The following is a 24,641-nucleotide window of genomic DNA, read 5'->3' as shown; positions in this document are numbered from 1 at the left end:
TATATACATATGAAATGAGTAATGCAAGATACGGAGACATTTTAAAGTGGCTAGTGTTTCATTTCCTTAAAGTGGCCAGTGATTCCTAATCTATGTCTATAGGCAGCAGCCTCTGATGTGCTGGAGATGGCTGTTTAACAGTCAGTGGTGTAGGATACAATACAATACAGTATGTACATATGAGATGGCTGATGCAATATGTAAACACAATTTAAAAGTGACTAAGATACCGTGGAGTAGTGTGGAGTGCAGTTTATACATATGAGATGAGTAATGCTAGATACGGAACACTATTAAAGTGGCTAGTGTTTCCTAATCTATGTCTACAGGCAGCTGCCTCTCATATGCTAGTGATGACTGTTTAGCAGTCTGATGCCCCTGAGATAGAAGCTGTTTTGAGATAGAAGCTATTTTTAGGTCTCTCTGTCCCTGCTTTGATGCACCTGTATTGACCTCGCCTTCTGGATGATAGCGGGGTGAACAGGCAGTGGCTCGGGTGGTTGTTGTCTTTGATGATCTTTGTGGCCTTCCTGTGACATCGGGTGTTGTAGGTGTCCTGGAGGACAGGTAGTTTGCCCCCGGTGATGAGTTGGGCAGATCTCACTACGCTCTGGAGAGCATTGCGGTTGAGGGCGGTGCAGTTGCTGTACCAGGTGGTGATACAGCCCGACAGGATGCTCTCGATTGTGCATCTGTAAAAGTGTGTGTGTTTTCGGTGACAAGTCCAATTTCTTCAGCCTCCTGAGTTTGAAGAGGTGCTGTTGCGCCTTCTTCACCACGCTGTCTGTGTGGGTGGACCATTTCAGTTTGTCTGTAATGTGTATGCCGAGGAACTTAAAGCTTTCCACCTTCTCCACTACTGTCCCATCGATGTGGATAGGGGGGTGCTCCCTCTGCTGTTTCCTGAAGTCCTCGATCATCTCCTTTGATTCGTTGATGTTGAGTGAGAGGTTATTTTCCTGACACCACACTCCAACGGCCCTCACTTCCTCCCTGTAGGCCGTCTCGTCGTTATTGGTAATCAAGCCTACCACTGTAGTGTCGTCTACAAACTTTATGATTGAGTTGGAGGCGTGCATGGCCACACAGTCATGGGTGAACAGGGAGTACAGGAGAGGGCTGAGAACGCACCCTTGTGGGGGCGCAGTGTGGAAATGTGGAAATGTTGTTTCATATCCTTTGAGAGCCATCGTCGCTGTGGCTATTATTGAAGAAAATTATCTCGGGAAAGAGTACGGTCGGCATTTGATTGTGAGGTATTCTAGGTCGGGTGAGTTCCTGTATGTTATCACAGTTACACCATCAGTCGTTAATCATAAAACATATACCTCCACCCTCCTGCTTCCCGGAGCAATGTTTTTTTCCTGTCGGCGCGATGTACTGAATACCCAACTGGCTTTACAGAGTCAGACAGTATATGTCCAGAGAGCCATGTTTCCGTGAAGCACAGTATATTACAATCCCTGGTGTCTCTCTGAAAAGCAACTCTCGCCTTGAGCTCATCAATCTTATTATCCAGAGATTGGACATTACCGAGTAAAATACTTGGGAGTAGTGGGTGGTGTGCACGCTTCCTAAGTTGGGCCAGAAGACCACCTCGAGTACCTCCCCTTCGCTGGCGTTGTTTTGGGTCAGCCTCTGGAATAAGTTCAATTGCTCTGGGGAGAGCAAACAAGGGATCCGCTCCAGGGAAATCGATATCCTGGTCGTAAGTTACCGCCGCTCTAATATCCAGGAGTTCTTCCCGGCTGTATGTAATGACACGAAACAATTCCTGAGCTAATACCGTAAAAAAATTGTACATAAACAAAATACTGCAGAGTTGCATAAGAGCTGGTCGCGATGTTGCCATCCCCGTCAGCGCCGTCATACATTGGTGCCGTTTTCCTTGTATAATAAGGCGGAAAAACGAATAGACAAAATAAACGATTGGAAGGGGAGAGTTCCTCCAATGCCTATTCTCCTGTGCCATCTCTGGTGAGGTGTAATGGCAGAGAGATAGCGAGAGAGAGAGAGAGAGAGAGAGACAGATAGAGAGAGAGAGAGAGAGAGAGAGAGAGACAGATAGAGAGTCACAGAGGGCCAGACTGACAAATACACAGAAAGAGAGCGACAGAGACACAGACACAGAAAGAGAGTAAGCAGTGCAGAGGATAGAGCAGAGGTAGCGGTAGATAAATCCAGGTCCCAGACGGTGTCGTTGCCTTCCATAATGAGGTCACAAACACACTATCTCAGGCAATGATGAAGATTTATGGAGAGATAGAGGAGGAGAGGGTCCAAGTCATTGCACTGCAGCACAGTCACTGAAGTCTATTGGACTGGACCCTGCCCGGACCTGGAGGAGCAAAGTAGGGTAGTAGTAAAAGTATAGAGGGACTACTGCTGGAGTGGGCATATGCTGTGTGTGTGAGGCAGGGGCACAAGCACACAAATACACATACGTATACAGACATAGGCACGGTTTAAGGCACACAAACGCACATATATACACACACTGTACAGTATGCACATGCCCATGAACTCTTACACAGTTTGCTGTGGCATATGTGTCGGATAAAATCTTCATAAACATGCAGAATTCAAAAGCATTCAACACACCATTAATATTCCACCACTAGTGTTCTACTCTCACCCACTACATTCCTTACAAGTACTTTGTGCCTGCGGGACTGCGCATCACAAGAGGTTGGTGGCACCTTAATTGGGGAGGACGGGCTCGTGGTAATGGCTGGAGTGGTAATGGCTGTAAGTCATTTTTCAAGGTTACAGTTAAACTTTAGAGACATGCGCAGCAGTCGAGGCTGCCTAGGGGAGGATGGCTCACACGGATGTGTTTGATGCAATTCCATTCACTCCGTTCCAGCCATTATTATGAGGCGTCCTTCCCTAGGCAGCCTCCACTGCTGCACATGTTTCTGAAGTTAAACTGTAACCTTGAAAAACAAGTCCCAATTTGCTAAAAAAAAGCCCTAACATGGAGTGTGTGTTCATTCACGCGGCTGACTTTGAACTGAGAAGTGTTTCACACACACCCACTACAGGCTGCCCTCCTTTTAGCTGCTGTTTTTTTATTTTTATTAATGTAGTCCCTTTAACTCTGTGGTTATCAGTGTGATCTCGACTTTGGTGTCGCTCCTCATCACAGTGACATGGGTGCAGCAGTGTTGCAGCTTGCGTGCTTTATTGGTTCCACTTTCATGAAGCCTCCATAGAGAATGATAGAGGACTCTAGTGGCCAAAAGCCTGCGTTAGCATGGACAGATCCATTGAGGGCTTCCATCATATTAATGTAGTCAACTGGGTGGGATGTCCAACTTCATTGGCTGATCCCTACTAATGACCCTGCTGGAGTCATGTCCAACCAGGTCATCAAGAGGAATCAGCCAATCATTTTTCAGCCAAGCATTTTTCCAGGGCTGGCCGTGCTTTCCACCTGGCTACCCCTACCCTGGCCAACATCTCAGCACCCCCTGCAGCAACATTCTTATCGGCAGACTCAATAGCCTTGGTTTCTCAAATGACTGCCTCGCCTGGTTCACCAACTACTACTCAGACAGAGTGTCAATTCAGTGTGTCAAATCAGAGGGCCTGTTGTCTGGACCTCTGGCAGTCTCTATGGGAGTTCCACAGGGTTCAATTCTCGGCCTGACTCTTTTCTCTGTCTATGTCAATGATGTCTCTCTTGCTGCTGGTGATTCTCTGATCCACCTCTACGCAGACGACCCCATTCTGTATACATCTGGCCCTTCTTTGGACACTGTGCTAACAAACGTCCAAACAAGCTTCAACGCCATACAACACTCCTTCCGTGGCCTCCAACTGCTTTTAAATGCTGGTAAAACTAAGTGCATGCTCTTCAACCGATTGCTGCCCGCACCCTCCCACCCGACTAGCATCACTACACTGGACGGTTCTGACCTAGAATATGTGGACAACTACAAATACCTAGGTGTCTGGTTTGACTTTAAACTCTCCTTCCAGACTCACATTAAGCATCTCCAATCCAAAATTAAATCTAGAATCGGCTTCCTATTTCGCAATAAAGCCTCCTTCACTCATGCCGCCAAACGTACCCTCGTAAAACTGACTATCCTACCGATCCTTGACTTTGGCGATGTCGTTTACAAAATAGCCCCCAACACTCTACTCAGCAAGCTGGATGTAGTCTATCACAGTGCCATCCATTTTATCACCAAAGCCCCATATAATACCCACCACTGCGAACTGCATGCTCTCGCTGGCTGGCCCTCACTACATATCCGTCGCCAAACCCACTGGCTCCAGGTCATCTATAAGTCTTTGCTATATATAGCCCCGCTTTATCTCAGTTCACTGGTCACCATAGCAACACCCACCCGTAGCACGTGCTCCAGCAGGTATTTTGCACTGGTCATCCCCAAAGCCAACACTTCTTTTGGCCGCCTTTCCTTCCAGCTCTCTGCTGCCAATGACTGGAACAAATTGCAAAAATCTCTGAAGCTGGAGTCTTATATCTCCCTCTCTAACTTTAAGCATCAGCTGGCTGAGCAGCTTACCGATCACTGTACCTGTACACAGCCAATCTGTAAATAGCACACCTCATCCCCATATTATTACTTACCCTCTTGCTCTTTTGCACCCCAGTATGTCTACTTGCACATCATCATCTGCACATCTATCACTCCAATATTAATGCTGAATTGTAATTATTTTCACCTCTATGACGTATTTATTGCCTACCTCCCTACTCTTCTACATTTGCACACACTGTACATAGATTTTTCAATTTCTCTTTTCTTTTGTGTTATTGACTGTAGGTTTGTTTGTGTAACTCTGTTGCACTGCTTTGCTTTATCTTGGACAGGTCGCAGTTGCACACAGTTTTCAACTGGCCTAACTGGTTAAATAAAGGTGAAATAAAAAAATAGAAATGTGATGAAGACAATGGACTACTTCAAAATGGAGATTGCCTCAATGGAAACTATATAGGGATGATTTCTCTATCATTCTCTATAGAAGCCCCCTTCTGGGGATTATCCAGAAACACTGTTACGTCAGTAGAGGAGTGTTTTGACTAGATGTTACACAGCTACGGACAGAAGTTACTTTAACATAAGGTTAGGAAAAGGGATAGCTAAAAGGCTCTCCTAACTTTCTACGAATTGTAACATACGTCCGTGTGTGTGTGTGTGTGTGTGTGTGTGTGTGTCGGGGTAGCAGAGAAAAACAAGACACACACATCAGTTCAGTACAGGAAACTCTCCTGTCCCAGTAATCCCACCTAGCAGTGAGGAGTGAAGATGAATGGTGCTCAGTGCACTTTGCTACTTTCCTAAAATCTTCCTAATTAGATTTGCTTTCTTATCATCTGAAAAATCCAATTCAAACTCAGCAAGCTCTTCAGTTTTGTATGTGTGTCAGTGTGAGTGTGTACCTGTGTCTGTCTTTAGGCGCAGGTGTCTGTCTGCCTGTGGTGTCTGCTTGCGTGTGTGTGTGTGTGTGTGTGTGTGTGTGTGTGTGTGTGTGTGTGTGTGTGTGTGTGTGTGTGTGTGTGTGTGTGCGCGTGCGCATTTGTTTACAGTATGTGTATGTATTCTGCGTGTCCCCGTGTGTAACCCAGTGTTGTAACAGTGCTTAGCGAAGTCTTCAGTCGGTAATCTGAACAGTCTGAACATCCAGATGGTGATTGCTTAATTTGCCTGTGACTTCTCCCCCTCAACGCCTCCCCCGCCTCTATGTCCCTGTGGCGGTGTTCAGGGAGCACGGCGCTCCCTTGCTGCTTGCCCTAACGCAGGACCAACGTGTTCAGGCATAATTATGTCCTGTACCCGGCTGGCATGTTTGTGTGTCACTGTTTAACAGGAACATGCTCCCTTGGTCGTGTTCTTCAAACACCACTTCCTCCTCCTCATCTCTGATTTATCACTGGCAGCATTGCTTGAGGTTGGCCGGGCGTTTGTATGGTGCACATATTAGGACATACAGTTGAAGTCCATACACCTTAGCCAAATAGATTTAAGCTCAGTGTTTCACAATTCCTGACATTTAACCCTAGTAAATCCCAGTTAGGATCACCACTTTATTTTAAGAATGGGAAATGTCAGAATAATACTAGAGAGATTGATTTATTTTAGCTTTTATTTCTTTCATCACATTCCCAGTGGGTCAGAAGTTTACATACACCCAATTAGTATTTTGTAGCATTGCTTTTAAATTGTTTAACTTGGGTCAAATGTTTCGGGTAGCCTTCCACAATAAGTTGTTGTGAATTTTGGCCCATTCCTCCTGACAGAGCTAGTGTAACAGAGTCAGGTTTGAAGGCCTCCTTGCTCGCACACGCGTTTTCAGTTCTGCCCACAAATGCTCTATGGGATTGAGGTCAGGACTTTGTGATGGAACTCTCCAATACCTTGACTATGTTGTCCTTAAGTCATTTTGGCACAACTTTGGAAGTATTCTTGGGGTCATTTTCCATTTGGAAATCCCATATGCGACCTGATGTCTTGAGATGTTGCTTCAATATATCCACATAATTTTCCTCCCTCATGATGCCATCTATTTTGTGAGGTGCACCAGTCCATCCTGTAGCAAAGCACCCCCACAAAATGATGCTGCCACCCCCGTGCTTCACGGTTGGGATGGTGTTCTTCGGCTTGCAAGCCTCCCCCTTTTTCCTCCAAACATAACGATGGTCATTATGTCCAAACAGTTCTATTTTTGATTCATCAGACCAGAAGACCTTTCTCCAAAAAGTACGATCTTTGTCCCCATGTGCAGTTGCAAACCGTAGTCTGGCTTTTTTATGGCGGTTTTGGAGCAGTGGCTTCTTCCTTGCTGAGCGGCCTTTCAGGTTTCCTCCAGCATCTTCACAAGGTCCTTTGCTGTTATTCTGGGATTGATTTGCACGTTTATCTCTAGGAGACCGAACACATCTCCTTCCTGAGCGGTATGACTGCTGCGTGGTCCCATGGTGTTTATACTTGCGTAGTATTGTTTGTACAGATGAATGTGGTACCTTCAGACATTTGGAAATTGCTCCCAAGGATAAACCAGACTTGTGGAGGTCTCCAATTTTCTTTCTGAGGTCTTGGCTGATTTCTTTTGATTTTCCCATGATGTCAAGCAAAGAGGCAATGAATTTGAAGGTAGGCCTTGAAATACATGCACAGGTACACCTCCAATTGTCTCAAATTATATCAATTAGCCTATCAGAAGCTTCTAAAGCCATGACATCATTTTCTGGAATTTTCCAAGCTGTTTAAAGGCACAGTCAACTTAGTGTATGTAAACGTCTGACCCACTGGAATTGTGATACAGTGAATTATAAATACAGTGAATTATTGTCTGTAAACAATTGTTGGAAAAATGACTTGTGTCATGCACAAAGTAGATGTCCTAACTGACTTGCCAAAACTATAGTTTGTTAACAAGAAATTCGTGGAGTGGTTGAAAACGAGTTTTAATGACTCCAACTTAGTGTATGTAAACCTCTGACTTCAACTGTACACGCGTCGTCACATAATGTATAGTACACATATTAGGACATACATGCGTCCTCACATATGTATGGTGCACATATTAGGACATACATGCGTCTTCACATTTGTACGGTGTACATATTAGCGAAAAATCTAAATATCGTTTCACACTATATATAGTCCCAATGATTTATTGGGTATCAGACACTGCCTTCAACCCTTTTCCGTTAGTCAGCACCTTTAACTATTTTCGGTGTGGGTTAACTCATGCTTTTTATTAGACAGTGTACATTTTAGGATAAACATGCAACATCAGATTTGTACTGATCACATATAACAACATATATGTGACTTCAGACATGCATGTCAACATCAGAAGCCTCCTCCCTAAGTTTGTTTTACTCACTGCTTTAGCACACTCTGCTAACCCTGATGTCCTTGCCGTGTCTGAATCCTGGCTCAGGAAGGCCACCAAAAATTCTGAGATTTCCATACCCAACTATAACATTTTCCGTCAAGATAGAACTGCCAAAGGGGGAGGAGTTGCAGTTTACTGCAGAGAGAGCCTGCAAAGTAATGTCATACTTTCCAGGTCCATACCCAAACAGTTTGAACTACTAATTTTGAAAATTACTCTCTCCAGAAGTAAGTCTCTCACTGTTGCCGCCTGCTACCGACCCCCCTCAGCTCCCAGCTGTGCCCTGGACACCATTTGTGAATAGATCGCCCCCCATCTAGCTTCAGAGTTTGTTCTGTTAGGTGACCTAAACTGGGATATGCTTAACACCTCGGCAGTCCTACAATCTAAGCTAGATGCCCTCAATCTCACACAAATTATCAAGGAACCCACCAGGTACAACCTTAAATCTGTAAACAAGGGCACCCTCATAGACGTCATCCTGACCAACTGGCCCTCCAAATACACCTCTGCTGTGTTCAACCAGGATCTCAGCGATCACTGCCTCATTGCCTGTATCCGCTACAGAGCCCCAGTCAAACGACCACCCCTCATTTCTGTCAAACGCTCCCTAAAACACTTCTGTGAGCAGGCCTTTCTAATCGACCTGGCCCGGGTATCCTGGAAGGACATTGACCTCATCCCGTCAGTTGAGGATGCCTGGTCATTCTTTAAAAGTAACTTCCTCACCATTTTAGATAAGCATGCTCCGTTCAAAAAATGCAGAACTAAGAACAGATACAGCCCTTGGTTCACTCCAGACCTGACTGCCCTCGACCAGCACAGAAATATCCTGTGGCGGACTGCAATAGCATTGAATAGTCCCCACGATATGCAACTGTTCAGGGAAGTCAGGAACCAATACACGCAGTCAGTCAGGAAAGCTAAGGCCAGCTTCTTCAGGCAGAAGTTTGCATCCTGTAGCTCCAACTCCAAAAGGTTCTGGGACACTGTGAAGTCCATGGAGAACAAGAGCACCTCCTCCCAGCTGCCCACCGCACTGAGGTTAGGTAACACGGTCACCACCGATAAATCAATGATTATCGAAAACTTCAACAAGCATTTCTCAACAGCTGGCCATGCCTTCCGCCTGGCTACTCCAACCTCAGCCAACAGCTCCGCCCCCCCCGCAGCTACTCGCCCAAGCCTCTCCAGGTTCTCCTTTACCCAAATCCAGATAGCAGATGTTCTGAAAGAGCTGCAAAACCTGGACCCGTACAAATCAGCTGCGCTTGACAATCTGGACCCTCTATTTCTGAAACTATCTGCAGCCATTGTCGCAACCCCCATTACCAGCCTGTTCAAGCTCTCTTTCATATCGTCTGAGATCCCCAAGGATTGGAAAGCTGCCGCAGTCATCCCCCTCTTCAAAGGGGGAGACACCCTGGACCCAAACTGATACAGACCTATATCCATCCTGCCCTGCCTATCTAAGGTCTTCGAAAGCCAAGTCAACAAACAGGTCACTGACCATCTCGAATCCCACCGTACCTTCTACACTGTGCAATATGGTTTCCGAGCCGGTCACGGGTGCACCTCAGCCACGCTCAAGGTACTAAACGATATCATAACCGCCATCGATAAAACACAGCACTGTGCAGCCGTCTTCATCGACCTTGCCAAGGCTTTCGACTCTGTGTCAATCACCATATACTTATCGGCAGACTCAGTAGCCTCGGTTTTTCGGATGACTGCCTTGCCTGGTTCACCAATTACTTTGCAGACAGAGTTCAGTGTGTCAAATCGGAGGGCATGCTGTCCGGTCCTCTGGCGGTCTCTATGGGGGTGCCACAGGGTTCCATCCTCAGGCCGACTCTTTTCTCTGTATATATCAATGATGTTGCTCTTGCTGCGGGCGATTCCCTGATCCACCTCTACGCAGACGACACCATTCTATATACTTCCGGCCCGTCCTTGGACACTGTGCTATCTAACCTCCAAACGAGCTTCAATGCCATACAACACTCCTTCCGTGGCCTCCAACTGCTCTTAAACTCTAGTAAAACCAAATGCATGCTTTTCAACCGTTCGCTGCCTGCACCCGCACGCCTGACCAGCATCACCACCCTGGATGGTTCCGACCTTGAATATGTGGACATCTATAAGTACCTAGGTGTCTGGCTAGACTGTAAACTCTCCTTCCAGACTCATATCAAACATCTCCAATCGAAAATCAAATCAAGAATCGGCTTTCTATTCCGCAACAAAGCCTCCTTCACTCACGCCGCCAAACTTACCCTAGTAAAACTGACTATCCTACCGATCCTCGACTTCGGCGATGTCATCTACAAAATTGCTTCCAACACTCTACTCAGCAAACTGGATGCAGTTTATCACAGTGCCATCCGTTTTGTCACTAAAGCACCTTATACCACCCACCACTGCGACTTGTATGCTCTAGTCGGCTGGCCCTCGCTACATATTCGTCGCCAGACCCACTGGCTCCAGGTCATCTACAAGTCCATGCTAGGTAAAGCTCCGCCTTATCTCAGTTCACTGGTCACGATGGCAACACCCATCCGTAGCACGCGCTCCAGCAGGTGTATCTCACTGATCATCCCTAAAGCCAACACCTCATTTGGCCGCCTTTCGTTCCGGTTCTCTGCTGCCTGTGACTGGAACGAATTGCAAAATTGCTAAAGTTGGAGACTTTTATCTCCCTCACCAACTTCAAACATCTGCTATCTGAGCAGTTAACCGATCGCTGCAGCTGTACATAGTCTATCGGTAAATAGCCCACCCATTTTTACCTACCTCATCCCCATACTTTTTTTATTTATTTACTTTTCTGCTCTTTTGCACACCAATATCTCTACATGTACATGACCATCTGATCATTTATCACTCCAGTGTCATTAATCTGCAAAATTGTAATTATTCGCCTACCTCCTCATGCCTTTTGCACACAATGTATATAGACTCCCCTTTTTTTTCCTACTGTGTTATTGACTTGTTAATTGTTTACTCCATGTGTAACTCTGTGTTGTCTGTTCACACTGCTATGCTTTATCTTGGCCAGGTCGCAGTTGCAAATGAGAACTTGTTCTCAACTAGCCTACCTGGTTAAATAAAGGTGAAATAAAAATAAATAAAAAAATGTCTAATGTCGGATGTACTTCCTAATATGGACACGTACAGTCGCTCAGTTCTGCTCTAACGCCCGCTGCCTTTATTCACAGTACGGTGTCTGTAGCTGTGTGCACTCAGCCAATACTCATATTCACAATCCGGATCTATCGCTCTTTCTCTCTCTCCATGTCTTTTTCTTTCTATTGCTGGTATCAGAAGGTTGGTGTCAGTTCTCTGCCTCCGTTTGACATGCTCCACTGTCCCTACTCCCTCGCTTGCTCACTCTCTCACTCCTCTTTCTCTCCCTGTGTGTATCCCCTCCTCCGCTCCTATCCACTGGGTCTGACTAATGACCTTGCAAGTGTAGGGGGCAGGGGGCCTGTCTGCCTGCCCCCCCCCCCTCTCACTCTCTATTTCTCTATTTCTCTATGTCTGTCTGTCTGTCTCTGCCTCTGTCTCTCTCTGTCTCTCTCCCTGTCTGTCTCTCGCTCCTTGCTCTCTTTCTCTCTATCTCGCTCTCTTTCTCTCTCTCTCTGTCTCTCTCTCTCTGTCTCTCTCTGTTTCTCTCTCTCTGCGCCTGTCTCTATCTCTCTCTGTCTGTCTGTCTTTCTTTCTCTTATCTCTTGTCTCTCTCTGTCTCTCTCCCTGTCTGTCTCTCGCTCTCTTGCTCTCTTTCTCTCTCTCTCTTTCTCTCTCTCTCTGTCTCTCTCTCTCTGCGCCTGTCTCTCTATCTCTCTCTGTCTGTCTGTCTTTCTTTCTCTTATCTCTTGTCTCTCTCTGTCTCTCTCCCTGTCTGTCTCTCGCTCTCTTGCTCTCTTTCTCTCTCTCTTTCTCTCTCTCTCTCTCTCTCTGTCTCTCTCTCTGTCTCTCTCTCTCTGCGCCTGTCTCTCTATCTCTCTCCGTCTGTCTGTCTTTCTTTCTCTTATCTCTTGTCTCTCTCTCTCTCTCTCTTTCAGAATATATAAAGAGTGTGTGGTGGGGAAATTCATGTCACAACCCAAAGTGCTATCAACATCAAAGAACAGAGAGAGATATAGTCTTACACAGCTGAGATCAACTCTGTTGTTCGTGTCAATTATGTTATTGTGTTATTATTATTATGTTATTGCCGTTTTATCTGTCAACTCCCTGTCAATCTCCTTATTGCCCTTATTGTGCGATATATTGACCTTGTTGCAGTGTTGACTTGTGTCGATACCGATCTCTTTGCACTCCGTTGGTAATTAGCGAGGTAAAACGATGCACAGTCATGGATTTATCGGAATCGCTGATGCAAACACTGGAAATGAATAAGGAATTCATTCAATTAATCCTCTTTGGCAATTTTGTTTTTTGTCTTCGTCTCTCCTTTCATTCATGATTAGCGCCAGCTGAGACTGTTAGAATGGAGCCTCCTGGCATTCTCATGTATCAAAGTAAATTACTCTTCTTAAATCATCTTCTCTAACAACTCCACTTCCTTGTCTCTCAGGGTATATTGCCCCTGTAAATATAATTTAGTTCTCTCTCTTTTTTCAAATGTTTTTTTTGGGGCTTTTGCAAACTGCTATTGGTGGTGTCTAAAATAACATTATACAGCTAGCAAGGGGAAGAGGGAGGAGGGTGGTGCATGTTTACGTTATAAGCACAGGATTTAAATTTATTTTTATTTTTTATATTGTATTTCTAAAATGTCCTATGCTTTAAGAACACATCTTGTTATACATGGCAGTGTTCTTGATTTCTATTTAAAGTAAAGGTGATAAAAACAATCATTGTGGTATACGGTGTCCATATTAGGACAGTAGTAGGGTACAAATAGGTCCACCTCATTCCAAAGGAGAACTGGGTAGTTGTGAATGATATCACACATTAAAATTCACCTTTTATGTACATTGCTTGGCAGTGTTCTTTAATCCTGGGTGTGCATGCTTTTGTTACAGTCCAGTGCTGACACACTTAATCAAACTAATCAAGGTCCCAGTGTGCAGTTGATCAGTAGAATCAGGTGTTTTAGTGCTAGGCCGGAACAAAAGCCTGCACACACTGTTAAGTCTTATAGGGTAGGGGTCCCAGTATCTAGGGGTCTGGTCAGACAAACATCTCGCCCATCACATCACTCCCTGTTGGTTTTAATGAGCTCTGGTTTGCCAATGTGGATGTCAATTACAATTGTCCCGCAGGACTGAAACCCATCTTATAAGTCATCAACAAGACAACAGAAATCTCAGCTCTTAATTGTCTTTCGATTTTGAAATATGCCTCAACCTCTTTATAAGAATAACATAACGGAGGGAGGGGTGATTGAACGAGACACCATGCAGTGGAAGGGTTCGCAGGAGTAAAACAGATGCAGCGAGAGACAGAGCGAGATACCAATAATATGGTAATGTTGATGAATGTGTCTGCTGGTTAATGGTATGATTCAGGGGAAATCTGTCTGGAGGAAATGTCATTCTACATGATCATTTCTGATCTACCTCTTTGTGTGTGTGTGTGTGTGTGTGTGTGTGTGTGTGTGTGTGTGTGTGAGACACTCACACACTTGACACTCAGACCAAAGATTTCAATCTTGATTTCATCAGACCAGAGAATCTTGTTTCTCATGGTCTGAGAGTCCTTTGGGTGCATTTTGGCAAAATCCAAGCAGGCTGTCATGTGCCTTTTACTGACAGGTGGCTTCCATCTGGCCACTCTTCCATAAAGGTCTGATTGTTAGAGTGCTGCAGAGATGGTTGTCCTTCTGGAAGTTTCTTCCATCTCCACAGAGGAGCACTGTCAGGGTGACCATCAGGTTCTTGGTCTCCTCTCTGGCCAAGGCCATTCTCCTCTGATTGCTCAGTTTGGCCAGGCAGCCAGCTCTAGGAAGATGCTTGGTGGTTCCAAACTTCTTCCGTTTAAGAATGATGGAGGCCACTGTGTTCTTGGGGACCTTCTTGGGGACCTTCAATGCTGCAGAAATGTTTTGGTACCCTTCCCCAGATCTGTGCCTCGACACAATCCTGTCTCGGAGCTCTACAGACAATTCGTTCGACCTCATGGCTTGGTTTTTGCTCTGACATGCACTGTCAACAGTTGGACCTTATATAGACAGGTGTGTGCCTTTCCAAATCATGTCCAATCAATTGAATTTACCACAGATGGACTCAATTTGTAGAAATGTCTCAAGGATGATCTGTGAAAATCTCATAGCAAAGAGGCTTGGGCTCATGAAATGTCTTTAATATTGTCACGTTCTGACCTTTATTTTCCTTTGTTTTGTCTTTATTTAGTATGGTCAGGGCGTGAGTTGGGGTGGGCAGTCTATGTTTTGTGTTTCTATGTTTCGGGTTTCTGTTTCGGCCTAGTATGGTTCTCAATCAGAGGCAGGTGTCGTTAGTTGTCTCTGATTGAGAATCATACTTAGGTAGCCTGGGTTTCACTGTTGGTTTGTGGGTGTTTGTTTCCGTGTCTGTGTTTGTCACCACACGGGACTGTTTCAGTTTGGTTTTCGTTCATGTTCACATTTATTGTTTTGTATTTCTTAGTGTTCAGTTTATGTTTTATAATAAACGATATGGACACTTACCACGCTGCGTTTTGGTCCGATCCTTGCAGACGAAGAGGAGGAAATCTACCTACCAAATCTACCTACCACACCCCAAAAGTGACAGAAATAAGCTAATGTTATTTATTTCACAACAGACCTACTTATAACCTAATAATATTAATAATAATGATACAACAAATGATTATGAATCAATTTAAGTTCAAAAAATGAACATCCAACCTGAATAGGGAGGTGCACAGTAGCCTGTATTCTTCTCTCAGTCCACCACAATATTGCAAGTTACAGGCCAAGGCTCCTCTGTTGCGCTCTCTCTCCTCAGCAGCAGGCATACCTGCGCGCAAGACGTGAGAGAATGATGCTGAAGTGTGAATTCAGGGTGTAGACAATTTGGCCTGCTATAGTTGTATTAATCAGCTTTTAATTCATAGCGAATGTGCCCGCTCTGGTATTGGCACGTGCGCTCTTGCCGATACAGTGCAGGTATAGCCTAGTAAAAGTAAAAATACAGCCAGACTGGCTGGCTACTGTGCCTTTCTAGACCTTACAAACTATCGAGTAGACCCACAACTAATCCAAATCGAATGAAACGTTCAAATCACAGTTATTGCACAGTTATTCAAATTACATTTTCACTGCAGCCTAGAGTAGGCTAGAACTCACTGGAAAAACAATTCAGCTATTCATTGCATTGTGGGGGTGTAGACTAGTCTAGGTAGGATAATTGTATTGTCCCTAAACAAGATCAATAGGGGAGATTTTTGAGCTGTGTGTCATGTCTTCACTGTTCCCATTTTTTTTTGTCAATTCATATTAAAAAAAATGTATGCTGCTTTGAATGTTTCTATGCGTGGTATGACTGCTCGTTAGCCTATTGCAGATCTGGACAAATGTTCCACCTGCCGCTATTGTCACTATGAATGGTGAATAGAGGGCATGATAGACAGTTAGACTGGTAGACTATACTGACCTGTGGCATAGTGAAAGTTAGCACACTGAAAACCGTAGTGCATAAGGGAGGAAGCAAAACACCTTGATAAAGGGGAGACGCAAGCAGATGAGGAAATGTGAATATATGGAAGACATTATAAAGTCAAACCTGCAAAAGAACGAATGGAAACCAGGGGGGAAAAAACCCTGTGCCCAATAAAAACACACACACAATTCCTCTCCAATTTTGGACCACCCCTCCCCCCTGGTAAATTGCAATATGCCCCTTAGAGAGGAAAATAGGAGGAATTAACTTTTGATACAATACACACCCCACCACACCCCCAAACACAACTAACTAGCAAACAACTAAACATCAGAACACATTCATGTCTGATCGTATATAGACCGTGGGTATCTGGGTTATATCAGGCGACTGAGCGCTGAGCAGCATTTTGCTTTGCCATTTATACTTTAGCCCTTACAGAATGAGTTGGAGGGATACTGGTGGTAGGGCAGGGAAGGCTGTACTAGTTTGGAGGTAACACATTTAGGATCTGCTTGCATTTGTGTGTGTGTGTATATGTGTGCATACTGTGTGTGTGTGTGTGTGTGTGTGTGTGTGTGTGTGTGTGTGTGTGTGTGTGTGTGTGTGTGTGTGTGTGTGTGTGTGTGTGTGTGTGTGTGTGTGTGTGTGTGTGTGTGTGTGTGTGTGTGTGTGTGTGTGTGTGTGTGACTGGCACTACTATCCTCTATGGCTGGAGAGTAAAGGAGCTGTAAGAGAGTCTTTAAAAAAGACCCAGGAGAAGGTATAAATAAAGGACTGAGCCTGGGGGATGCTCTCCTTTCTCTTTCCCTCTCTTTCTCCCTCATTCTCAGGCTCCACTGCACCAGTTGAAAAGAGAAGAGGAGAAAATGAAATATATAAATCAGGACAAACAGAGAATTCTCTCATGGGAGGGGAGATACTACAAACACGAAGGGGGAGGGGATGGAGAAAAGCACAGCGGGAGACAGAGGAGGAGCGAAGAAATGAGCACACCAGGTAGAGAGGAAATGGAAAAATACTGAAAAGAAAGGGGAAGAGAGAGAAAGAATGATATCAGGAAAAGAAGAGAGAAGGTGGTTTGAGAGGGAGGTACCTATGGTAGACAGAGAACTAGCAAGAGAGAACGAGACATAGTTGCACACGGTGTAAAGAGAGATATGGGGCAACTCAGGCTGGGAGGCACATCGCACTGATCTACTTTTGGTAGAAGGAAGGAATGAGTGCTTCTACCAAAGTGTTTGTTTAATGTCGCGATGGCATTGTGGGAATGTTGTGACCGCGTCACCGTGGCAAAAAGCAGACGGAGTAGGGGAGGAGAGAGAAGAGGGCCGCCTCTTCACAGGAAGTGACTGTGAGGAAATGTCACAGTATAAATATTGTCCACCCATGTCACCCTGGGCTACTCCCTACACTGTTTATATCCCACATCTAGTTAAAGCTGATCATGAATATTAATTAGGTACACGTGTTAGAAAATTTAGAAAAATAAAATGTCACTCAACCATAGCTGTGGGTCTGCATTCTGCATTTGTCAATTATATGGAAATCACAAGATGTTGAAGTGAAGACTGTCACTTGCACACACACACACATACAGTACATCACCTTTTAGTCTCCTGTGGCAGAAAGTATCATATTATCAATCACCATATACATTTAGTAATGCAGCATCAGCATCATGAATGAAGTTATCATGTCTAAGTCACCGGCGTTGGTTTTCCCAAAGTCTTTGAGCATCCCAAATGGCACCCAATTCCCTATGTAGTGCCCTACTTTTGATGAGCCCTGGTCAAAACTAGTACATTACATAGGGAATATGGTACCATTTGGAACTCAAAGTAAAAGCCTTGTCTGAGTGGTAAATCACACATCTAAACGGGCTAGCTGTTAGTGCCTCTTAGGCTACACCCAGTTTTCACATTTGGTTCCTTGGAAGTTGTGGAAAACATACTTTTTTGGTATCCCGTTGGTTCTGGGAACGAAGCCTTAAGTTTCGTGACAGGTAAAATTGAAAGTTTTTTGAACATTCTGTGAACAGAAATGAAAATTTTGCCTGTTCTGGGAATATTTATTTTTATGTTGCAGGGAGGTTCTGTGAACATTTTACTCTCTGGTTCCACGAAAGTGATCCAGTGGGAGGTTTTATTTATTAACGCTCTGAGAATGTAAATTATAGGTTATTTGGAGGTTTTTGAAATACTTCATTAAAACTTTCACTGAATGTTTAAACAAGACTTTTAATAATACTGCTAGCTTATTTGGGGTTAACTTTTTAGAAATCCAAGCACATTTAGGACACATGGAAATGCATTTCCTTCGGCATAAATCAAGCAAACACATTTCTTTTTTATTATGACATGACATTAGTTAGATTCGAACCTGTAATCTTCTGTTCTCTATCTATGGAATTTGTTCACTGCGCCTCGAGGACGGAGCTAGTATGCCATGTTTTTTTTTACACATTTTTAGCTTTTCATTTTAGTCTATTCAAACAGACACCATTTCAAAGGAAACAAGGGCTCATTAAGATCAGGTGGAGACAATTAGTGGGGGATGCCAACACAGCTGAACACACTTAACAATATTGACAATCATGTTGTGTTGATGCTGAAAACGGAATGTTTGTTTTTAAATAGCATTCTTGGAATGTTCTCTGAGTGTTACTCAAGTTTACTTGTGGTTTTTATGGAATGATTTCTTAACATTTTTGGAACAATTTTAGAACATTACTTTATATAGAGTCACGAGGAAACCTGTAGGAAACTATGCTGAAGTACTGAAATTCAAACAGAAGAACACTGGATCTTAACCTTCTCTGAGTTATTTGAGAACATTCCCAATGTTAGCTATTTGGTGAACATTCTTAGAACATTATAAACAGTTTAATGAAATGTAAATGTAACAATGTTTGAACTTTTAAGAAATGTACTGTTAAAGTAATGAAATACCAATATAGGTTTTTTGCCATGTTCCTTAAATGTGCTGAGAATATTCCAATGCCAGGCAACTACTACATAATTCCCAGATATTTTTGGGAAGATTGTATGCAAAATAACCATAGGAAAACCACACTCTCACCAAGTTTTAAGAAGCATATGGTTCTCAGAACGTTATTTGTTAGCTCGGTAGCGTGTCAAAGTCACTCAAGTGGAGTCTTTCTACATACTTCCACCATTATCTCTCAATCGCAGGAAGTTGCCACACGCATATACATGAATGTGCACACACACCCACACTTTACCGTCTCCCAAGCTGACTCATGTTTTATGGATGATAAGTGGTTAAGAATTTCCTGGGAGTTTAGTTAAGTCCTGCCTGGACATTTTAGCAATTTTAATATACGCCTGTTGAGGAGTGTTACGAATTCCATTCATGCTTCTCTGTGTTCCCTTATAGGTTCCCTAGAAATTTGAGAAGGGAAAAGGGATTTATTTATTTTTTTACATTACTGGTAGGCATTTTTCTTCTTATGTCTGTAAACTCCTTTTCATTATAGTTGTCTGTGATTATAGTGTAAAGTACTGAGGGGTATATATCCATAGTTATAAACTGGGTGGTTCGAGCACTGAATTCTGATTGGCTGACATTTCAGACCCTATAAAAGGGGTATGACAAAACATTTATTTTATTGCTCTAATTACGTTGCTAACCAGTTTCTAAAAGCAATAAGGCACCTTGGGGGTTGGTGGTATATGGCCAATATACCACAGCTAAGAACTGTATCCAGGCACTCCATAGAACAGCCCTTAGCTGTGGTATATTGACCATATACCACAAACCCCCGAGGTGCCTTTTTGCTTAAAAGTATAACATATACACTACCGTTCAAAAGTGTGGGGTCATTTAGAAATGTCCTTGCTTTTGAAAGAAAAGCATTTTTTTGTCCATTAGAATAACATCAAATTGATCAGAAATAGAGTGTAGATATTGTTAATGTTGTTAATGACTATTGTAGCTGGAAGCGCTGATTTTTTTAATGGAATATCTACATAGGCGTACAGAGGCCCATTATTAGCAACCATCACTCCTGTGTTCCAATGGCACATTGTGTTAGCTAATCCAAGTTTATACATTTAAAAGGATAATTGATCATTATAAAAATATTTTGCAATTATGTTAGAACAGCTGAAAACTATTGTTCTGATTAAAGAAGCAATACATCTGGATTTCTTTGGACTAGTTGAGTATCTGGAGCATCAGCATTTGTGGGTTTGATTACAGGCTCAAAATGGCCAGAAACAAAGCATTTTCTTCTGAAACTCGTCAGTCTATTCTTGTTCTGAGAAATGAAGGCTATTCCATGCGAGAAATTGCCAAGAAACTGAAGATCTCGTACAACACTGTGTACTACTCCCTTCACAGAACAGTGCAAACAGGCTCTAACCAGAATTTAAAAAGGAGTGGGATTCCCCGGTGCACAACTGAGCAAGAGGACAAGTACATTAAAGTGTCTACTTTGAGAAACAGATGCCTCACAAGTCCTCGACTGGCAGCTTCATTAAATGGAACCTGCTGAATACCAGTCTCAACGCCAACAGTGAAGAGGCGACTCCGGTTCCTCTGTCCAGTGTCTGTGCTCTTTTGCCCATCTTAATCTTTTCTTTTTATTGGCCAGTCTGAAATATGGCTTTTTCTTTGCAACTCTGCCTGAAAGCCAGCATCCCAGAGTCACCTCTTCACTGTTGACGTTGAGACTGGTGTTTTGCGGGTACTATTTAATGAAGCTGCCATGCCTACACTGTATTTCTGATCAATTTGATGTTATTTGAATTGACAAAAATGTGCTTTTCTTTCAAAAACAAAGACATTTCTATGTGACCCCAAACTTTTTAATGGTAGTGTATATATACAGCCTCGGGTGGTTGTTGAGGTTGAACTATGGTCATGACCAGAATGTATTTTTTCAAAAAGATATTCTATGGGGTGTAAACTGCTTTTTTGTGTAAAATACTTTTCATAGTGTAGTTTTTTGTGATTGTGCTTTAGAGGCATACTGAAGCACATCTGCCTCTGGTGATGATGATGGTGATGTTGAGTTACAGTGAGGACAGTATTTTAACGTTTTTTTGCAGTTTTTTTTATTAACGCCTTCTCATGATCGTTTTCTGTGATTGTTGTGTGGAATACTGAACAGTGTCTGCCTCTCGTGATGGTGAGGTTAAGTTACGGTCATGACCGTATTTTAACCATCTGTCATAGCTCGTCCCATAAGGAAGGCCTGAGTGAGTTGTCTAGCTAGCATTGGCTGACAGCTGAATGCACTGTTGGCTCACAGCGTGCACTTAGGTTATTGTGTACTTGCCTGTATGTTCTCAAGTTTGAATGACTTGTGTTTTTATCATGTCCTTGGTTCCTCCTTGTATAGATTTGTATCACAGGACCTACCTGGGTCCTCTCTTCTCATGCCAAGTAGGTAGAAGTTGCTATCTAACCACTGACACAAGGTCAGATTTATTTTCATTAAGATAATGGTTGAGGATAGGGTTGAAGGTGGGGAAATCTGTTAATCTAATCCTAGATCTGTGGTTATTCGAACTCAAGTAACTTCAAATGGTTCGACATTAAGAAATGCCAATCTCCGCACACACACAAACACACACACACACACACACACACACACACACACACACACACACACACACACACACACACACACACACACACACACACACACACACACACACACACACTTTCACTCACTCCAATACACCACACCAGGACTCATGGGCTCTCACACTGTTACGGTCAGTCTCTTTCAAAAATATAACAACCTTCTCTCAACTTCCTCCCCTCCCCTCCACCCCATTCCCTCCTTCTCTCCACTCTCTTGATATTTCAAGGTGGATTGCCATCCTGTTTTTATGACACTCTTTATTATTTTTAAAGGAGAACATTGAGGAGGTGGAGATGAGGAGGGATGATGGGGTAAATGTCGTGGGGGGGAACCCCCATTGGCACGGTGGGAGATGTACCAGAGCAGAGGTGGGGTAGAGGGAGGACAGGGAAGAGTGGGGTGGTAGTCTGTCGATGGCAGTCATGCATGATGTGGAAACATTGTGCTGTCGTCCAGCGGGATTCTATCTCTGCATTCAGACAGGGCCGCCACAGATGAAATAAGGAGCAGTCAGCGTGTGTGCATTTCGTCACACACAGACACACAGATTATCTTAATTTGATCACTCTGTTGTTGATGAGAATGTTCCTGTGCAGCACGAAATGCAAACTTGTAGTGTATTCAAGGTGCAAAAACAATTATAAAATGTCAGACCTTATTTGCATTTAACAGACACTCTTATCCAGAGCGACTAGGGTTAAATGCCTTGCTCAAGGGCACATCAACAGATTTTTCACCTAGTCGGCTCTGGGATTCAAACCAGCGACCTTTCAGTTACTGGCCCAATGTTCTTAACCGCTAGACTACCGTCCACCATACACATTTTTTTCATGAAATACAATCCACATAATAATTCACATTTCCTGTTTCTGCAGGATTATTTTCCTGCTGTAGCAAACTGGCTCAAATTAAGATCCTACACGTGTACACTCTCTCTGTCTTTCTCTGTGTCTCTCTCTTTGTCTCTCGTTCACACACAAACACACACACCCTCCTAGACCATGGAGCTGAACTCTTCGGGAATTAGGGAATGCAGCATGCAGAAGCAGCATGGTATTAGATCAGCTTTAATTGAACAAGGTCAGAAAGAGGCTGCAGTCTACTGCATTCTATACAGCAGGGTTGCCCAACCCTCTTCCTGGAGATCTACCGTCCTGTGGGTTTTCAGTCCAACCCTAATTTAATTCTACTTACCTTACGGGACGGTAGATCTCCAGGAAGAGGGTTAGGCAGCCCTGCTATACAGCCTTCTGATGCATTCTACTGCATTCTGTACAGCCTTCTGATGCATTCTACTGCATTCTGTACAGCCTTCTGATGCATTCTACTGCATTCTGTAGAGACTTCTCATGCATTCTACTGCATTCTGTACAGACCTCTGATGCATTCTACTGCATTCTATACAGCCTTCTGATGCATTCTACTGTATTCTATACATCCCTCTGATGCATTCTACTGCATTCTGTACATCCTTCTGATGCATTCTACTGCATTCTGTACAGACTTCTGATGCATACTGTACAGACTTCTGATGCATTCTATACAGCCTTCTGATGCATTCTACTGCATTCTATGCAGCCTTCTGATGAATTCTACTGCATTCTGTACAGCATTCTCAAATACATAGTACTGCATTCTGTACAGCCTTCTCAAATCCATTCTGATGTATTCTACTGCATTAAATGAAGTACTCTGATTTATTCTACTGCATTCTGTACAGCATTATGATGTAGTCTATACAGCATTCTACTGCATTATCTTCTGCATCCTGCTGCATACTCAGAATTTATTTAGCATTCTATAGGATCCTGCTGCAATCTACAGCATTCTGCTGTGCTCTACTGTTCTATATTCTGCTGTATTCTACTACTGCATTCTACTGCATTTTACAGCATTCTGATGCATTCTACTACATTCAACTGTATTCCACTACAATCTGCATTCTACAAAATTCGACTTTATTCTACTACATTCCTCTTTACAATTACTGATCGCTGGTGGCTCTGGGTGGTTGACTATGATTGCTTTATCACAGACACAGTCGCTCTTTATTTTCAACACGCCAAAAGAAGAGCTCTTTATTGACCTGTATTGATTTCCCTATTGACATCTGTTCACACACACATGGGGGTCTCTCTTTCTCTCTCTCTCACAGTGCATGCTGGGAGTTTTTTGGAGTTTGAGTGTTTGGTGTGGAGGGCTCTGTCCTAATTTTTTTCTGGATTCTGTCTTGGTCTTTTCTTTCAATTTTAATTTTCTATGGTGGTGGGTTAATGCAACATTTGTTTTAGCGGTATCCACAGGTTTTTTCAAAGTAGAGTGGAAGAGGACAGAGTTAGTTTCCTGGGGTTTGGAAGATGGCTTCTCAGCCTAGCGCAGAGGAGACGCTGTCGTTACGGCATGGATTCAGGTGTGTTCCTGAGAATGGAGTTAAGGTGGAGGAGGTTCTGCTCGCAGTCGGTGAACAGGTAGGAGCTGAATTTATACATTCCGCTTCCAGAATGGACAAAGCTGTTGTTGTGTTCATGAAAAGAGCTAATTTGGTTGGTAGGCTAATTGCTAGTGGAATATTTGTAAGGGGTGTGTTGGTGCCAATTTCGCCTCTTTCTACCTCTTCGACAAGGGTGGCAGTTGCAAATTTGCCTCCGTTTATTACGGATGATTAAATCAGGAAAGAGCTGAGTCGTTTTGGTAAGTTTGCTAGCGGTTTGCATGTACTGTCGGCAGGTTTTCAGGCAGATGCCGTTAAGCACGTTGTTCTGTTCCGGAGGCAAGTGTTCATGTTTCTGAATAACAATGAGCAACAGCTAAATGTGCATTTTAAAGTGACGTATGGGGAGGGGCTCTACGCAGGGTTTGTCAGCACAGATGGTGCTTTGAGTGTGAGTATTTGGGGCATAAGAGCTTTGCGTGCCCACATAGAGGCCATAGACAATGTGAGGGTACAAGCGCCAGTGGGGAAAATCGAGGTCAACGTGCAGGGGGCAATGAGACGCAGACAGCAGAGGCTGGGCCTAGTCATGCCAGAGATGGTGGGGTAGCTGAGGCTGGGCCTAGTCATGCCAGAGATGGTGGGGTAGATGAGGCTGGGCCTAGTCATGCCAGAGATGGTGGGGTAGATGAGGCTGGGCCTAGTCATGCCAGGGATGGTGGGGTAGCTGAGGCTGGGCCTAGTCATGCTATGGAGGGTGGTGCAGATGAGGCTGGGTCTAGTCATGCCAGGGATGGTGGTGCAGATGAGGCTGGGTCTAGTCATGCTATGGAGGGTGGTGTATATGAGGCTGGGTCTAGTCAGGTTATGCTAGTGGATGAGGAGAGTATAGTGGGGAAGTGTAAGAGACTAGGGGGGAGGAGGAGGGTGTCAAGCGGAAAAGGAAAAGGGGGGAGAAGAAAGGAGGTGGGAGAGGCTGGTGCGGTCAAAGGAACCAAGGAACCTGTGCCTGGTGCTGGGGGAGAGGCCCTGACCAGAGAGGAAGGGCAGGTGGTCAGGATAGGAGATGGAAATGAGGAGGAAAGTGAGTCTGAGGAAGAGGATG

The 24,641-nt window shown here is 43.9% G+C and overlaps 1 protein-coding gene across 7 annotated transcripts in view; it reads left to right on the top strand.

Moving 5' to 3' along the window:
* Positions 1–24,641, top strand: part of LOC112258042 (glutamate receptor 4) — a 176,005-nt gene that overhangs the window by 40,347 nt on the left and 111,017 nt on the right. The window contains exon 1 of one of the 7 annotated variants that reach the window (XM_042326955.1): positions 22,888–23,573. The exons of the other annotated variants lie outside the window; for them this stretch is intronic. The gene's annotated coding sequence lies outside the window, so the exon portion shown is untranslated. Of the gene's footprint in view, positions 1–22,887; positions 23,574–24,641 lie in introns of those variants that run through there. 7 annotated transcript variants of the gene reach the window in all.

This window comes from Oncorhynchus tshawytscha, linkage group LG09, assembly GCF_018296145.1.
Source record: "Oncorhynchus tshawytscha isolate Ot180627B linkage group LG09, Otsh_v2.0, whole genome shotgun sequence".
Taxonomy (NCBI): domain Eukaryota; kingdom Metazoa; phylum Chordata; class Actinopteri; order Salmoniformes; family Salmonidae; genus Oncorhynchus; species Oncorhynchus tshawytscha.
The sequence above is the reverse complement of the archived record's forward strand: the minus strand, read 5'-3'. Positions and strand labels throughout refer to the sequence as shown.